This window comes from Anopheles aquasalis, chromosome 3 (genome assembly GCF_943734665.1).
Source record: "Anopheles aquasalis chromosome 3, idAnoAquaMG_Q_19, whole genome shotgun sequence".
Taxonomy (NCBI): Eukaryota; Metazoa; Arthropoda; class Insecta; order Diptera; family Culicidae; genus Anopheles; species Anopheles aquasalis.
Genome location: NC_064878.1, coordinates 21,806,596 through 21,824,828, shown reverse-complemented (window position 1 = coordinate 21,824,828; position 18,233 = coordinate 21,806,596). Strand labels below are relative to the sequence as shown.

The 18,233-nt window shown below is 47.1% G+C and overlaps 1 protein-coding gene across 10 annotated transcripts in view; it reads left to right on the top strand.

Moving 5' to 3' along the window:
- The first annotated feature begins 4,932 nt into the window (after positions 1-4,932).
- The window catches only part of LOC126577382 (spectrin beta chain), a 28,599-nt gene continuing 15,298 nt past the window's right edge, over positions 4,933-18,233 (top strand). For 7 of the 10 annotated variants that reach the window (XM_050238966.1, XM_050238965.1, XM_050238963.1 and 4 more), the window contains exon 1: positions 4,933-5,148. The gene's annotated coding sequence lies outside the window, so the exon portion shown is untranslated. Of the gene's footprint in view, positions 5,149-7,892; positions 8,003-8,101; positions 8,216-15,311; positions 15,334-18,233 lie in introns of those variants that run through there. The other 3 variants (XM_050238957.1, XM_050238958.1, XM_050238959.1) reach the window with 3 other exon arrangements.

Genomic DNA, 18,233 nt, shown 5'->3' with positions numbered 1-18,233 from the left:
CATTTCTTATTGAACAATTCATACCTTAACATATACCTGCTGAACTGAAATGAAATAGGAACTGTAGTTTTTAATATGACTGGCATCACGTTTTCCTCACCAGGTAAGTAGTGCCACTTTTGTAATTCATCAACGATACGTATGCTAACATCTATCGAGTAAGTATAAAGTAAACGGGTAAATTTCTTAACCAACAGTAACTGCCAGTGCTTCTACATTTATAGGCAAAGTACAGAACTGCTCTCTATCTAGTTACCCAATCTTGGAAGCCCTGCAGAGTGCCCTGAAGACCTACGCAAACTGTTCCATCCGATTGTGGAACAGGACATTGAACAAATTGTGTCCTCTTTACGTTAGGAAATTTTCCCTGAAGTCCATCAAAATTAAACGTTTCGAATTTGCAATTTACGAAGCGCAGAATTCGCAACCGATACAGAGGAGCGCTCAATCCAAAGAAAAACGGTTGTGGGAATTCGCAATAGGAGAACTGCAGCACCTCCAAGTTTTTAAGAAAGGGTAAAGCTTTCAGAACATCCGTTGATGGGAGAGCGCCATAGTAAAGCAAACGCAGCTCCGTCAACTCCGTCAAGCACCTCGGAATGATCTCCATCAGGTTACGTTCATTGTTACGATTCACATGCAGTCCGAGTGTTTTGAGTGTCTTCGGCAGGCGCATCAAACATATGGGCATGATATGCGTTTGTCCCAGATCCAGCTCCTCCAGTTTAGTAAGTTTCGAGAAGTCGAAGAAAAAATTGCGCTTCACCACAATACAGCCGAATGAAAGTCGACGGAGCTCGGTGAGCTTTAACAGTTGCTGCAAAACCAACAAACTGGTAAGAGATAGTTCCGCAGACAATTGCAACCTGGTCAACGCGGGATACGTTTCAATTATTGTAGTAAAGAGCTCTTCGTCCACAGGAATATCCCACTGAATTGTCTCCAGACAAGGCATTCGCTGAAACATTAGGGATGTATTAACAGGTGTCCAACTCTTCACCGATACTGTTAGTTCACAGCAAACACAGGCGGCGGCGAGTTATCGTCGGGAGATTGAAGGGCGCACAGCGCACCATTGAATGTTCTCAGCTGGGGCATGTTAATCGTGCACTTGTGCGTACAGTACAGCGTGAGATACTCGATCGATTTGCTTCTAATCACCGGTATATTCCGCTGGTGAACGTTCGTGCTCCTGTTGCTGTTGCGCATTCCGGGATTGTCGGTGACGGATAGCGATTGTAGCTGCGGCAACTTTGGAATCGCATCAATTACCATACGCAATAATTCCCAAAACTCACCATGCGCACCGCGAATGGTCAGCTGGCGGATATCGGTCGTCGTTATTGGATGAATAATCTTCCATACGCACTTAAGAGTGTAGTCGTCAAGTAATACAACAAATGTAATATTGCGATAGCGCCGTCTTGTAAATGTTGCGAGTTGCTTCACCCGGTGTATCACTGACGACATTAACTCCTCGTCGCAAAGCGCCTCAGTGAATACGCTTACATTAAACGCGAATCTGTCGATGTATCCACTAAGGAATATTATGCTGTTCCACCGTTTGCAGGTGCGCGAAGCACTTTTTATGCTCTTCAGGTCTAGGCGGTCAAACACCATGCGCAAGATCTGCACCGCGAGAGGGGTAGAAAAATTACGCATGAGTCCACAGAGTTCCGCGAACCTAGATAATTTCAACTTACCTCGTCTGGTAGTAGATTAATGTAATTGCGTTTCGATGCCATGATTCCCCGGTGGAACACACGTCCTACGGCACTTGGTAAATCGAACGAAAATGTAACAATGGCGTCCTAGAGCGTTTTCTGCAGTTGATTTGCGCAGTAGCTTCCGGCCGGTCCAAATTTTTCCGAGAAATATGTTGTACGTTTACGTTTTGGGATTCAAGTGTCAATTCGCAATTTGACATTTCTTTATTTACATCGTCGTCGGTTATGCTGCTCCCGGCGGGTGTACTTACTGAATTACATTACCTCTTAACTTGAGTTTTTCTTTATTACTGTTAATAATCACACATCGCCCATTGCAGCCAACATTTCGTAGAGTTCCGACGTCCCTTTAACTGCACTCATCGGAAGATACGTATACTGCCTCAGCTCGTGGCGGTGCAATTCTTCCGGAGGCCACCGTAAAGGTTTCTTAACTACATCCATTTCCTGCCAAGGGCGCCAGGGACAAACCGATTACCCGGCAAAGAATATCTAATGAGCAGGCTTACACGCTTGCAACCGTACAGGACATCCGGACATCGCTTATCGAAGCGTGTACTATACGGCACTTCCTTACATACTAATGGTTTATTTCCTGCTACTGTATGCCCACCAGCAACAGTTAACTGATACAAGAGCTTTCAACATAACAGCCATAACATGTTTTCTCTGCCGCCAGGAACACTATCTATTAGCAACGAATATGGTAAGATGTACCATGAGTGTGAGTAAACCGAAAGAAGCGTATCTTAAACTACAGCAACTTCTACTCCTACGGGCTGCGATGATTAGTAGCAAAGTTACACCCAACCAGCATGCTAGAAACGAACAGCGTATCTTAGGTTGACATAGTTGCTGAATCCAGAAACAAAGCACTTTCAAAGAAGTCGTAATAATCGTATTCATCACCGTCACTGTCGTCGTACTCAGAGTCTGCATCCGAGTTTGAATCGATTTCCATCGAATCATCTGATTCAATATCGCTTTGGTTCTCTTCGAAGTCGTCGAACTCATCGCCGACAGGATCAGCATCCGCAATTGATTCGCTTTCCTCCAAATCATCTAATTCCATGTCGCTTTGATCGTCGTCGGAGTCGTCGAACTCATCGCCGACAGGATCAGCATCCGCTGATCCAATTGATTCGTTTTCCTTCAAATCATCAAATTCCATGTCGCTTTGGTCGTCGTCAGAGTCGTCGAGCTCATCGCCGACAGGATCAGCATTCGCATTTGATTCGTTTACCATTTCATAATAGCGAACGCTATGCATGCTGTCGCTATACTTCGGTTTGTTAGCAAAAAAGCATTCCAGAAACTTGCGCTTCTTCAGTGAAGGAAACTTCTCTTGTTGCCCGAGAAGATGTTTCGTTTCGAATCCGCACTTCACGAACCGCAGAGTGTGCAGGCGATGCAGAGGGGTATCCATTCCGAGGAAAAACGATTGTTTAATCTTGCAGTAAGAGAACTGTAGTACCTCTAGATGCTCAAGAAGGGGCAGGTGTTTCGTGACATACTCTGTTGGCGGAGTCTCACCATACTCTATGCGCAGTTCCGTAAGCTCCGGCAGATTGTATACGATAAAATCAATTAAATTTTGTTCGTACTTTTTGCCCAATTTCAAAAGGATGAAACCTGCATCCATATTAGGGTCAAGATGCAATCCCAGCTTTCTGATCGATTTTGGAAGATTGCGTAAATGAGTAGGCTGTACAACCGTTTTTCCCAGATCCAGCTCCTCCAGCTGCGTCAGTTTCGAAAAGTCCAGGACCGGATCCACGGTTCGGTACATGACAATATTGTGTAGAAATAGCCGGCGCAGCTGTGCCACTGTAAACAGTGGCCTTAGGATAGCCATATCTAAAAGATACAGACTCTTGGGAAAGCGGAATTCAATCAGCGAGGGGCATATATCTTTCAATGTAGTAAAGAGGCGATCTGGAATGATAACACCCCAATCAAGAGTCTCTAAGCACGGCATTCGACCAAAGACGGATAGGTCGGTCGATTTCCATCCTTTTACGTGTATCTTCAGATGCCTCAGGTTAGCGAACACGGTCGGTTGAGTGCTCGTCGTGGGAGATTCTAGTGCGTTTAGCGCACCGCTGAATGTTTGCAGCTGCGGCATATCGACCGCAAACTTGTACTTGCCCTCCATCACCAGATGCTCGATCGATGTGCTTCGAATGGTTGGAGTATGCTTCGAGTAAGGCGAAGGACCGCAGTAGCCCGACGCTGATAACGATTTTAGCTGCGACATCGATGGTACCGCATCAATTATGAAAGGAAATATATTCCCCACCGAACCTTCAATGAAGAAAAAATTCAGCACCCGAAGGTTTTGGGTGATTTTTGGGTGAATAAACTTCCAAAACGTTCGAAATCGGCCCGTGATGAGTGGTTCTATGCCGATGCTTAATCTGCGATAGGGCCGTTCCGTTTGTTTAACCACCCGTTTCGCCAGCACAAGCAGCTGGTGCCATTCTGGCCGTCGTGGTCGCGGCAAAAATTGATTGTCGAGTATACTGATGTTCAACTTAAATCGGTCAATGTAGCCGCTTGCGAAAATGATGCCGTACCAGCGCTTGCAGGTGAGCGAAGCGTTTTTCACGTGCTTCAGCTTCAGGCGATCGAAGACCATGCTCAAGATCTGTTCCGGCGCAGAGGAAATACGAAACGTGTTAGAAACGGGCAGCAGGAAACTGTTTTATTTCGGCTTACCTCGTCTGGCAGAAGGTCAATATAGTTGCGATTCTCCGACATGGTTCTTCGTTAGGCCACCGGAGCTAGAACACTTGAGAGTACAGTAATTATTGCCGCCACAGATCTCCGGCGCGATTCGATTTGCGCGTTTACTTTCGACAGTTTTTGCGTTTTGACACCCACTTGACCAAAACTTCTTTCACGTCGGTAGCTCAAGCGCAACACCTGGGTGGTAATCGGAGGGCCATGGAACGATAAAATGCTGGCTCGCAAAATAGTTGTGTGTAGGGTAAAATGATGAATTTTCAATGGGATGTTGATGGGCAACAAACATGAAAAAACCTGCAACGGCTTCTGATAGTTAACTTTAGGAGGCTTGTGTGAACCCACTCTAAGCACTGAACTATGGGCGAAATTCTCTTTTTCGACCATTCGGAACCGCCAACCAGAGCCCACGCTCGCGCTGCACTTTCTCTCGCGCTCTCAGTTGTTGTTGCCGCGCGCTTGAAGAACGAGCCATCCCGGAGATACAGAATTGCGTAAAATTGGCTGCCGCGAGTCGTGAAGTGAAAGAAAAGAAAAACACGGTTTCCCGGTCTCCGTCCTCGTTCGTTCTACTGCGGTGCGGCGGTGTTTTCGGGTTTTTGGGGTGCAAGAGCAGAGCGCTGGTGGGGGAAAAGAAAAGAAGCAAGCTAGGTGGCATCCCCAGGGCAAAAAGAAGGTAATTCACGTCCGAAATTCGACCCATTTAAGGTTATGTGTTGCGTGTGTATGTTCGCGCGTGGTGCTGTGGTGGTGAAAAGGAGGCGGCGGCGGCTTCGGCGATTCCCAAAAAGCGATTACTGCGTTTTCCGTTTTCCGTTTTCCGAGGCATCTTCATTTCTCCCCTTTTCCTACGCAATCCGCTAGGGTGAGAAGCTGCCGCTTCGCCCGCCTCACCCTGGGCATGGGATTTATGGAAGAGAAAACCGATGGCCAAATCCGGAGCGGCGCATAAGACGCCGAAAAGAAGAAGAAACAGCAGAGGAGGAACGATGAGGGGATGAGTGCGTGCGAGTGTGGGAGGCGAGGGCGATTTTCCTACCGATCACGGGCTCGCCCTTGCTTGCATTCGCAATTAACCGATTTCGCAGGAATCACTTCGATCATCGACGAGGAGTAAGAGGAGGTGGAGAATTTTCTTCTTTCTTTCCACTCTCTCCTCACGCCCCAAACATCCAAGATATTGGATTTTCTTCTCGCGCTCGCGTTACCCTTTGCCCTCGCGAGGAGAGGATAGCAGCCATTTTCACATCGAACGAGTGTGCGCGCGTGTATGCGTGTGTGTGCGGTGCGGTATTCAATCGCATTTTCCGTAGGGGTGGAAAATGTGGGAAGTGTGTGAAAAGCAAGGTAAAACACAGTGCCTACCATGATTATGGGTGAGCCATGGATTGTGGTTGTTGGTTTCGGTTCAAAGGGAGAAGAAAAAAATCGGAACAAGTTGGCGCTTGTCGTCGTCCTCTGTGTGTGCCGTGTTTTTTTAGTGGATGCGCGTGCGTGCGTGCCGTGAAGAGCAAGTGTATGTGTGCGCGTGTATGTGGAGCTCTGGTCGGTTAGAAGTTGGTGAAACACGAAACAGCAGAGTAGACATCGAAAAGCGAGAAAAATTGTGAATACTAGATCGGACGGATGGTAAAGTTCCTTCCTCGCTACCTCCCCGCAACCGTGCACAACGTCGTGATGCCAACGAGGCTACCGAGGGTGACAGTTCCGAAAAGCAAGCCGCGCGCGCGGCAACGCCCATAATTCGATGGTGGATTCGTGTGTGTTCCGCTGTGTGGCTGTGTCTAGGTCGGTGCGGTGCATGGGAAAACGTTAACTCTGCCGCGTTGCAACGGGGACGCTCTTTCCCCGCCTTATCCCCCAGTTCTCCAACGACTAGCGATGATGATGATGATGTGGAGTCTCTAGTCTGGAGTCCCGATGCGATGCCCTGCACCGAAAGAGCGAAGAAAAGGAACGAGAGGGCGCCATCGAATCAGAAGGAACAGGGGGAAAGGAAAGAGTATCGAAAGGAGGACACACATGAAACGCGGCCAACACCACACCCGTCACACACATCAAGCATCGTGCCCCTCGCCATCATCTTGCACCAAACGGGGAGAGAAACAGTCAGCGACTCTCTCTTTCTCTCTCTCTTGCTCTCTGTTTCCAGACCCAAGCTAACGCCGCGCGCTGCGGGAAATGAGAGAACGCAGCGGCCTATATGAGAAATGGCTATTTTTATTATTTCCCTTGATGACATCATCGCTCTCCGGTTCTCTCTCGCGGTGGTAGATCCTTTGGGCCGGACCCGTGATGATGAGACGTGATATAGGCACGGTCCGTCTTCTCTCCGGCCAATGCACCAACAAAAACGATCAAACATTTCGTGATATTTCCATCAAATCCACAGAGGGCAGCGATTCACGAGATTAACAGACCTGTCGCCATATTGCGATGCTCCATCGTGCTCCCATCGTGAGGGGAACCGCGGAAGAGAGCGCGACCTCGCTTTTCGGTGGTTTTTTTTTTAATGTGCGCCTGCCTTTCTCTCTCTCTCTCTCTTTCTTTCTCTTTCTGTGTACCGTGTACGAACGCCAGGGCCCCCAAAAAACACCTTTGACCCCTACCCTTCTCTTCACCCTGCATGCGTGTGTGTTGTGTGCCCGCACGTTCGCTGGTGTGTGTATTTTATGAATTTGACCTCAAAGCCCCCCAAACATTGGTCACTATCCCGTTGTTTTGTCGCGTCGTGTGTAGTGGATTTTACTATTTAGTTTTGTTAGTTTTTTTTTTAGAAATTGATAGCCAAACGATAGCGAGAACAGCGATGGATCTCTCGCGAGAGACTGAAAGCTGTCAAAATTCCAAACATATCTGAACAAAATGTTGAGAACAGGGAGAGATCTACCAAGGAACTGACAAACTAGCTGCCTTTTAATGCAAACGGCGTGCTTCTTGCACGCATTGAAAAAACAGCATTAAAGCAAATGAGTAGCGACAGCAAACAACAAGACGATGATGTTTCGTCGAGAAGTTTGATAGATTTGTTGCGTTAAGTTTTGTTTTAAAAATGCTGTAAAATTGTTTCTGTTAAAACAATCCAATTTCTGCGATCGATCAATTCTGGGTTTTCGTTCTCGTAGCGAGAGCGGGCACCAGAGAGAAAGAGAGAGAGAGATGCACTGCGCTGCATCATTTGTGCGTGTGCTGCTAGGGGGCACACATACACACGCGGCGGCACCGGGAAAATGAAAAACGGATGTCCGCGGCTGCGGCGGCCACACACGCCATCATCGGAGGGGGCCTATATTCTTCCTGCCTGTCCGAGGGTGGTTGAAATTCGTGAGCCAAAGGTCTGCTCTCTCTCTCCCCTGTCGCTCTCGAGAGAGAAAAAGAGCTCGCCGAGAGCGGTACCGCAATTTTGTCTGCCGTGGCGAGCAGGATTCCGTTTTAAGTCTTTCGTGCGTGCACTTGTTGGCGGTGGTTGCTCCGTCGTTGCTCCGAACCCAAGTGTCAAACATGTTAATTTCGAATTTCCATCCCAAAAGGTGAGCAAACGAACGTTGTGTCGTGTTGTAGTAGACTGTGCTGCGTGTGGTCGACGATTCGCCTTCTGGCGAAAACTAGCGAACAGTGCTAAAGTGAACCCCAAGCAAGAACGGTGGACTGGACTGTGGATCGAGATGAAAGGTTGTGAAAACGTTGGCAGCCGTCGAACCGTAGGTGTCTGGGAGCTGTAGCGAGTGTGATAAATTAACCAAGTTAGTGTAATGTTAGTGTAAGGAAAAATACGGAAAAGAAGAAACATTGTGCTGCCGCGGGTTGTAAAAGCAACTTTTGGTGGAAAGTGGAATGAAAGCAGCGCACACACCAAGAGGGAGAGCGAGAACAGCGGAAAGCGCAGAACGGTGAAGAAGCTCCGTTGAACACACATACACACACACCCGTGCGCGCAACGCACACCACACTAACACACAGAAAAAGCGCGTGTATGTGTGCGTATGAATCGACGCCGGTACGGTTGCGCAATCGCGGCGCGGCACACACCGCATTTACTTCTTGTTCTAGTTCTCGGTTTTCTCCGTGTTTTTGTTCTTTGCTTGCTCTCCTTCTTTCCTTCTCTTTCGCTCTCTCGGTGGTGGGCGAACGGTAAATCTGGGCGAGTAACGCGCTTCACATGACTTCCTGACCGATGAACGACGAATGTTCGAAGGGAAAACAGATTTCCTCTTTCATCTTTTTTTTTTGCTGCTACTGTTGGTGTTGTTCTTGTTGCTTGCGTCTCTTCTTGTGTTGTGTCTCGAGACCGATCGCCATCGAGCACCAGGCCACTAGCAGCAGCAGCAGCAGCAGCAGCCTGCTTCTCTGCGGTACCACGCACGTCCTTCGAAATTGTCAGACGCAAGATGAGAAGCAGAGAAATTGTTTTTGGCAACGTCTGTCATTGTTGTTGACAGTGCGGGGTTGCAGTTGGGTGCAAAGTTTGTCGCGTTAAAGTTGGAACAAACGCCTTTCTTGCTTTTTCCTCTCGCAAACTCTCGAAATTACGCACATTATCATCTGCAGGAGAGTTCTGTTGAGCCTTCGGTCGTCAGTTCATGAAGTCAAGTGTGCGCCTCACGTCCAAGCTTCAATGTCCTTGCGATAGCGGAATGATAAGAGCTCGCAAGAAGCAGCAAAAGGAAACTGGCCCGGACTGCTGTAACATTGTAACTATCCTTGAGAGGGTGGCCTCTTTTAAACCACAAGGGATTAACGACAGCCTTCATTTACTCCCCCACTAAAGATATGCTTTATTAAATTGCCCGGTGCCGTTCGAGAGAGGGTAACGTAACACATTACATCGACGACATCGACGTGTCGCGTATCTGTCGCTCCCCCTAGGCCACGGGGGAACACAGACCTTGCTTCATTTTATTAACGATCGATTTTCGCTTTGCGTCTTTTGCAGCACTTCCTTTTTTTCGCATGATTTGGAAAACCAAGTCCCCCCCCCTCTCCCTTTCCATGATGATGACCACCTCTCGTACCACGTCCCCCCACCGGAGATGCTCCGTAATGCGGTTGAAAAATAATTCTATTTTTGGGGGGTTTCCGTGCACACTCCTCCGGTGGTGGTGCTTCGTGCTTCACCTTCTCCATTCCCATCGGTATCATGTTTCTTGGTCGCTTTTAGGCCGACACGGCAGACAGGATGTCCACGTGTGTTTCCACGAGCATAACGCGACCGAAAGGGGTGTTAAAACCCCTCTCATCGACCCCTAATGCTTGGAAGTTATGCTTTACGAAGCACAACACATTCCACCACCAGCCACCAAGGAGCTGCCCGAACCGTTTTTCAAACCGTGTGCCAAGTTCAGGAGTTTCTCATTTTATCGAATGGTCATGACCTTTGGCAATATGCTTTGCATAACTTATTAGCATATATTAGCCATTTTAGCCAAACCGATTGCTGAGATACTTCTGTGGGCCACCTATAAATCAGCCCCCAGCAGTGTTGACATTTGACCTTCTTTGGTTTTGTCGCCATCGCTTTCTGCACGATCAGAGCCATCTCACAATCAGCCGGAGCAGGGGGCTGCTGTGCCAAGGAATTATGCTGCATGCATGGTCCGAGCCAAAAAGTACGCATTTCCTACCGGTTTGTGACACTTAAAAGTTCCGTTTTCTATTGGCACAGCGTCAACATAATTACCTTTGCCTTGCCGGTCGAGGCCTCCGCTGGTTCGGAAGCTTATCATCATCATCCTCGGTCGCTTGTTCCTCCACGCTGAATGATGGTGCCTGTGCGCTTCTGCTGCCGCAGCATACTATGATGGCATCTTTACGCTTTACGTTTGACATCGTTTTTTTCCTTTTTCTTTTTTGAATGATTGCCAGAAAAGGCAAATCAGCAAAGTTGCAGCGAGTGTAATCGTGCACCACGCTCTCGTGTTATGTCATTTTTCGATTCAATATTTTATACCGTTCATCCGTGTTCACTACACGCTCACGTAATGGCGTTAATTTAGCTCCACCGCACGGCCCAGAGTTTCAAGCAGGATCGATAAGGAATACAGTTGTTGGGATAGTATTTTTTAATGAAAAAAAAAAAAAACTTCTATGCATTACATGGCCCATCCGCCACCCATTTCATTTGAAATCCACCGCCACGAGTAGTTAAAATAGCGCAACGTGTCCAAAACAATTGCTTCGTGGTTACCGCGAGCCTAGAATGGGTCTGCCCAACGGGTGGCGGTGTGCACGGGGAAAGCGTGTTGAAAACAAAGAACAATGCTTCAATCAAATGCTGTGCTGGCTTTTGAAATGGAGGACGCGAGACGGCAGTTTTTTTTTTACTATCTAAACTCGTTCCTCGTTCTAACTGCCAAGCGGAAACGGAGCGACGGGGAGAGGGAGTGTAGAACGTGGAAGGAAATTAACGCTTTCCCGGTGCGGTGGCGGTAGCGATGGCTGGCTGGTTGGTCGCGTGATACACATGCCCCACGCCCAACGGACCATGTGGCTTTCACATTCTTCCGTAGCACGCAGCCATAAATGTGTATTTGTTTTATGTTTGCCTTCTTTCTAACTAAAGAGAACATTAGGGGAGATATATACAGCGTAATATATTACGGTTTTTTGCTATTACAAATTGTGATCATGTTTTACGAAAGGTTTCTTCTTTTTTTATGAAAAGAACAACTTTTTTATTCTCATTCTATGATAATGCTGATTGATTTGGAATGTATTTTGTTTTAATTTATTAAATCTCTTATTTATTATTAATTTTGTTCGACAACATATGGTGTTATTATGTCAAGGTGTTCGGTCTTTATTATCTCAGTGCACACTTGCACGAGGCATCGCGTAATTTGCGAGACATATTGTACAACCTGCTGGTGGAAGATAAGCTCTAGCAGGTGTACCGTTGTGTGACGGAAGTGAACCGGAACCAGAAGGTTCTTGTGCGCGCTGGGGAAACCTTACACCATTGGTCTTCTTATTCTTATGTTGGAGCGAATAATTCAACCGGATGCAATACTGGTTTTTCATGCAAGATACGCAAAATCCGGTTTGTTTTGCAGCAATTTTTAAAGATAAAATTACTTACACAGTGCATCTTCATGCTCATGCTTCTTAATGAAATGCTTAAATAACAGATATAGGGTCGCATTATAAGCACAGGCATTAGAAAATCATAACCAAACAGAGGACAACAGGTGCGCAAACCGACTGTCGCCAATCAACTACGAACGGTGACCAACTGCCGACCATATTTTGTTGTGGCAGGGTAAATATCATGTCGTAAGATGAATAGCAAAACCGCACACCACCACTGTACAAAAATCCCCCGCCGGGGCACAAGTCCATATCCATCATAAAAAAATATGCTCTCTGATAATGATACACTGGTGAGCATTAAATGCCCATAAACTGATCGGTGTTTCTGGTCAGACGGTCAGAAATGGTTTATTTTTATGATAGTTCGGGCCAAGCATTCAGTTCCGATCAGACACCCTTGTCTTCAAGTGTGTAATGCTGGAGCGAGAATTCCACTTGACCCGAGGCTGGCAATGCTGCTGATGGGCCAAATATAAACCATCGATTTTCAGCACGAACACACGAGATGAACGGATGGGAGCGTGGAAGTTGATGTTGTCGATGAGAGGAAACGGTCACCACATCCCCGTGTCCAATGCCCTTCGATCGTTTTCATTCCAACGACCAGAGAGGGTGGCAGTATCGTATTTGAGGAATAAAAATAAACACCATTCTAGGTAGAGCAACAGTTTTCAGTGAAGGAATAGACATATATTCTTTGTAGAATGCTTTAGAAGCTATCTTTTCACGTTTTTGCAACACCGAAACTCCCATATGGTGTTCTCAGTTCACTATCTACGACGATATATCGGTCTAGATGGCCAATGTTTTATGGTCATCTAGTTGCCAGTGTATTGCGTAGTGCATCTCGGAAGTAACGCCATCCAATCAAAAGTTTGATCGGGTCATTAAAACTCCTTTTCGGTCGGAGGTACACACAGGCCGTGTCTCGTTAATCGATTGCGTTAATCGATTTGATCACGTTCATTGTTTGTTCTATTTTTACGGCACATAAACCATTCTCCGATTGATTTATGTACCAAGAATCTCAGATTCTTTATTGTTTCACCATTTTCTTTTCACCGTAGTTCAACTATTGCACTGGCCAGGACAGAACGGTAGAAATAGGCGAACAATTTTCGCGCGTCATCCCCGTGTCTCCGTGCAGCAGAGAGTTCATTGTGCTCGCGGAGCCTCACAAATCCTGAGCCCCGTGAGGATATCCTTGAAAAAGGGAGTGAAGGAAAAAGGACTAAAAAGGGAAAGGTAATAGAGGAGGCCTAGGCCGACGCGACAGGATGCAGACAAGAAGTCACACTGTGTGATATCATACACTGGCGCCATTTCCGTCACATGCGCAGTACAGCCGTGTGGTCTCGTCCCCCCTTTTCCCTCGGTATCTAGATGTCCCCGCGAACAGTTCTAAGCAACCTCTGGAAACGGGAGAGAAAAACAGAGAGAGAGAGAGAGTAAAGAGAGGCGCATGATGGAGAAACGACAGAGAGAGAGAGAGAGCGAGAGAGAGAGAAGCACACATTTAAGGGATAGCAGCAGCGCGCACGGTAAACATGGATCATAGCAGGCGCTCCTCCACGGAGAATCTCGCAAGCACACGAAACCAGAGCGATGGTTGGGGTAGAGATAAGCGCTGGTTCGATGTAACACCATTATTGATTTCATGTTACCGTGGCTGCTCCAGCAACGGTGGCTCCAGATTTTTCCAGCCCAAAAAGAAATCCGTTCCAATGTAGGCGCATTTGCAGGTTGAGAGGAGACGGTAGGCTGGAGATTATGGGGTGTGGTGACAAGCAATTGAGCTGTTTAACACTACAGATGATGATGTCACCTCTGAGGGGGGGCGCGCGACTGGTGGAGGGTGGAACTCTGTTGCATGCTGATGTCCTTCAATCGAATTAATGTCATCAGGCAGAGAGACTGCGAGAGCGTTGGTGTGTTGGTAAAATACTCGTTACTAAGTTTTTGTAATGTTTTTCTTTTCATTCCAGTAAAGTAACTAAAGTATGTGATTGTAAAATCGCTTAAGTTGAAGTTACAAACAGCTTTATGTTAGCAGAATTTTCTAGCAATACCAGCTAGTCATTGAACTGCAAAAGCTAGTGCACACTTGCATAACAAAGGCATAGAGAGGTAAAATACTGGACGCTATTTGTGCATAACTTCTCTGTTGGTCGCCCGGCGCTGCGCTTGAAGCGGATCTCGTATTGGAAGTATTTTCTGAAAGCAACGGGGGTCTATATTATCTTATCTATTTCACCTGCCTTCCAATGTCCACGGTGCAACCATTACTGTTGGCATTAGATAAGCGACTGGGCGAGGGAACAGTTAAGATGATAAGATAGGTTCCAAGAAAGTGTCTGAAATGTGAAACCGAGTGCAGTTTTTGTAGTAAATATTTAAATGTTCATTTAGACCGTTTTTTGGTCATTGATATTTTTTTAAGAGATATGTTTGCTCACGAGTATCCACGATGCGTACCTGTGTAGTGGTGACAAACCAAACGGATACACTCGATGGTAATGTTTGCAGAGGAGAGAGACCTATTGTCGATTGTTTACCGAGTGCTTCCGTCATGACTGCCAATGTTGTCAACATTGGTGTGGTAATTGGTTGAATCTCATCAGCCAGCCAACACACGTACCCACACATACCGTTCTGCTAGCGGTGTTTGGATAGTTTTTGACCTCGCAAGCGGCGCACTCTGCCGCAACCTCTAGCACCCACCGCCACCAGCTGCAACATAACAAACGCGCGAGAAAAGTTGGCGAGTGGTGCTACTAATTGTTGCCAGTGACCCAGTATTATGCTGTTGGGAGGTGCCCGGATGCAGACACTGTTGGGTGTGTGGGTGTGTGTTTGGGCAAGGGACCACACCCTGCAGAAGACTCAGGCAAAAGACAGTAACTAGAGAAGAGCTTAGCTGAAGTAGGTTAAGGGAAGTATTTATATTAAATTAGAAGGCAATTTAGGTCATTCAGTTCCAGTAGGCGCTGCCCAGTGCTACGGCTGTTTACTATGTCCTCAAGGTCATGTAAAATGTAAACAAATTTAAGGAAAAGCAACAGATACTCACTGTTGAGTTTAATAGTCTAGTTTAAAAAAATCTAACATGGCTTATCTGAATTTTGTGGAGATATGCTGCACGGTTTGCAGTTTGAAGGTTGTTTTGTAAATAAAACCCAATTCATGCGTCGAACGGGCAGCCACAATAACATACCACACCCAGCTCAAACGATCGTCACTATGACAGCCGCCACAATATGACATCAGCGAGCAGGAGGCACAAGCAGCAGTGTGTGGCCGCTTGAAACATGATGACCAGACACTTCCTGCATGTGTGTAACGTCATCCTCCGACCCGGCGGTGATCATTGTATGATCGTTGGTGCGCGCTTGCGCTCAATGCTATAGTTTGACCGCGCTCGTCTAGAAGCGAATGCGGTCCCGCGGTCCTGCGGTGGTTACCCCGCACCAATTTTGCGAATGAAGCGATTTACGGGAATATGCACTCGCCTATTAGGCGGTGGGAGTGGGTGACTGTTGATTGTTTCATTCACTAGCACTGTGAACGCGCAATACCAGCAGCAGCAGCAGCAGCATCAACAGCAGCACCCCTTCCCAATGAATTCTTGGCTGTCCATCGCCGTGTTACGCCACGCGGTGTGCATCTTCTTATTCTCTCGCTCACCGAGTCGTTTTTCTTGTTGCATTCGTTACGCCTAGACACGACCGGACGTGACCGATTCATTGCCGGCACTTGGAAAACACACACGGACACGGTAATGTGAGCTCATCGGTGCGAGTTTTCGTTGGATTGGATTACTGGGTGGGCACTCCGCTATGGTTGCTGCGCAAGATGCAAGGTGATGGTCTCTATGAGGTGTTGTTTATGTTCTTTCCTAAGATTTATCCCTTTTTGCCCCCGTTGGTTGGTTTACAGCCTACTGGGCCCTAACTAGCAGATCGCGTGCATCGTGCTTGGGTAGCCCGACCGGCACGTTGTTTTAAAGCAAACAAAATGGTGTAGGCAAAGTAGTGGAAACGTCCTCTCGGAGTGGTGATGCTGTTGTGCATTGCACCAGTGCACTACTGCACTATTGGGGCAGCGAGGGTGCATCGCTCGTGCTCGTACTCTGTACCATACGACAACGATGATGATGGTGGTGATGTTCCGAACGAATTTATATCCAAAAAACGTCGAACATCAGAGCGCAGCGGCGGTTTGCGCGCGAGAGAGCGCCCGCAGAACGTCGTCGTTGAATTTAACGCCGATTTAGTCATGGACTAAAAATAACGTTCTCTTCGTTCTCGTCGCTGCCCGGTTGTGCGCTGCCATTTGGGAGGTGGAGGGGGACCCCATGGACTTTGCTAAAGTGCCGCAACGAAGCTGGTTTTGTTGTTGTTGTTGTTGTTGTTGTTGCTTTCGCGTGTTGATCCTACTGCATTGCCGGCAGTCTTCTAGCTCGTTAGCTGTTTGACCTCTCCTTGGGCTGCTTGGATGAGCCGCCGCGCCGTCCTGCGGTGTTAGCAGCAGCATCGATAGAGCCCCACTACCACCACCATCACACCACAAACTTCACTCTGGCTGGCTCGCTGGGTACGGCCATGAAATTTAAATGGCGATAGGAAGAGCGAGGCGGCAGCGTGTTAAAAGCAAGTGAGAAATTTCGTGCTTCAACGGAAAAGAGAGAGAGACACAGATAGGGAGAAACTGTTAGCGACAGAGAGAGAGAAAGAGAGATAGGCGGACAAAATTTCAAGTGGATAAAACACGAGATGGAGGAATGAAATACGATTCAATCTTACGATTTTAATATCAACACCACCCCGCTCTGTTCGTGTGGAATATGAACAAAGATCAGCTGCGATATGGACGGTTGATGAAGTTTGTTTTAAAAATGGTAGCAACTTTTTCGGTAAAGTTCTGATCCGACACCGAATCTAGTCACCTCGTCACCGAGTATGACATTTCGTAATGTCGAAGCTGAAAAAGGCCTACTCGGGTTGTGCTATACTGGTTAGACGACTTTTCTTGTACAAGACCCATCTGAGCTCATCGCACGAATTAGTCACTTTGACAAAAAATAGAAATTAAAAGCGACAGCAAAGGATTCTTGGAAATGTCTTGAATGAATTTGTATCCCACAGCGAGACACTCGTAATCTCAATGATCGTAATACAGAATTGCAAAAAGAAAAAGACAGTTATTTATGAGATTTGACTCATGTCACAGTGTCAGAGAAACCCTTTAATATGGAGCAATAGATCAATAACTTGGCTGCGTAGCTGTTTTACCAAATACGGACAAAAAGCTGTTCGAACATGGGCAACCATATGAAGCTCTAAAGGAGTTGCTGCTGCTGCTGCTGCTGCTGCCTCTTCCCCTCTCGATGCAAAATGTCCAGCGTGACGTCACGGTATGGCTGAATGATCTCAGAGATATCGCAACCGATAAAAGTGCTGGTGTCTTGGTGTCCTTCAGTCACTCTCTGTGCCAAAATCCTCACAAAATGCACGTATGGATTTCAACAAGCCAACCAATGTGACCAATGCGTCAGTTAGGTCAGGTGGGTGTACCACGAGGTGTTTGTCATCGGTATTTGTCATCGCAAAAAAAGAAGTGATGAACGTTTAAAAGATTCTTTCGAACCGGTTTATGGCGCGTAACAGAATTGTATTCCCCAGTACCAAAACGCCAATCCCATTGGTCATCTAAGGCCATCGTGATCCCTTCCTCTCTTTCTCTCGCTATTTATCAAAACAGTCGATGCAATTGGTGGATAAACAAATCGTGCGCTAAACCAACAGATTCTCCCTAACGTCCGCTGATGGGTGTAACCTTCTCCTTGTGGGGTTATTCGAATAATAACAGCAAACACTAGTTCATCATCATCCTTGTGTTTGTAGTAGATCGTTGGTTTCATTCGTTTGTTTGTTTTTTTTTGGGATATATATAGCTGGACTCTCTGAGAGGTTAACTTTTCCATTATAAACTCCATGTCGATGTTCTGATCGGTCTTTTATATTTTTTTTCATTGTACATCTGCCCAACAATCTCCGATTTAATTCGAATTCGAAGGATCATCTTTGGAAGCCATCCAGTAAACGTCGCGTGTCGGTATTGGTGCGGACGATTCGAGCATATCAGATCGTCTAGATGACATCATGCTTAGGGTGGTGTAACTGATGTGTGGGGCTCGTGTTTATGTTGTTGAAGTATTTTTTTTATTCCACCATCCTCCCTCACTCTCTCTCTCTCTCTGTCACCCCTTTTCTGATGCGTATTCCTGGATAGTTGGTTGTGTTTGTTAATCATTTCCAACCGATGCCGCTGGTCCATGGTGCACCGAAGGGGGGGCTGGCAGAGATGGATGGGTGCGTGCTTCGTTATCACATTGTGATCGTGCTCTGCTGGTGCCGCTACGGTACTGTCATGGGTCGCGACCGACCACTTGACAACTGTACATAATTGAACTCGCGCCGCGCCAAAGTTTGACTGTTGGCTGTGGTTGGTTGTCGCTGTGCACGATGCTGCTGCTGCTGCTGCTGCTGCTTTGAAGTGAGCTGATGATTGTGCAACCGCGCGACATACAGCATTATAGGGAAGGTGATTGGCTGGCTGAGGCTGGGGGTCCCTATTGATAGCGCTGATGATGATGGTGATGATGGCATCACAGAG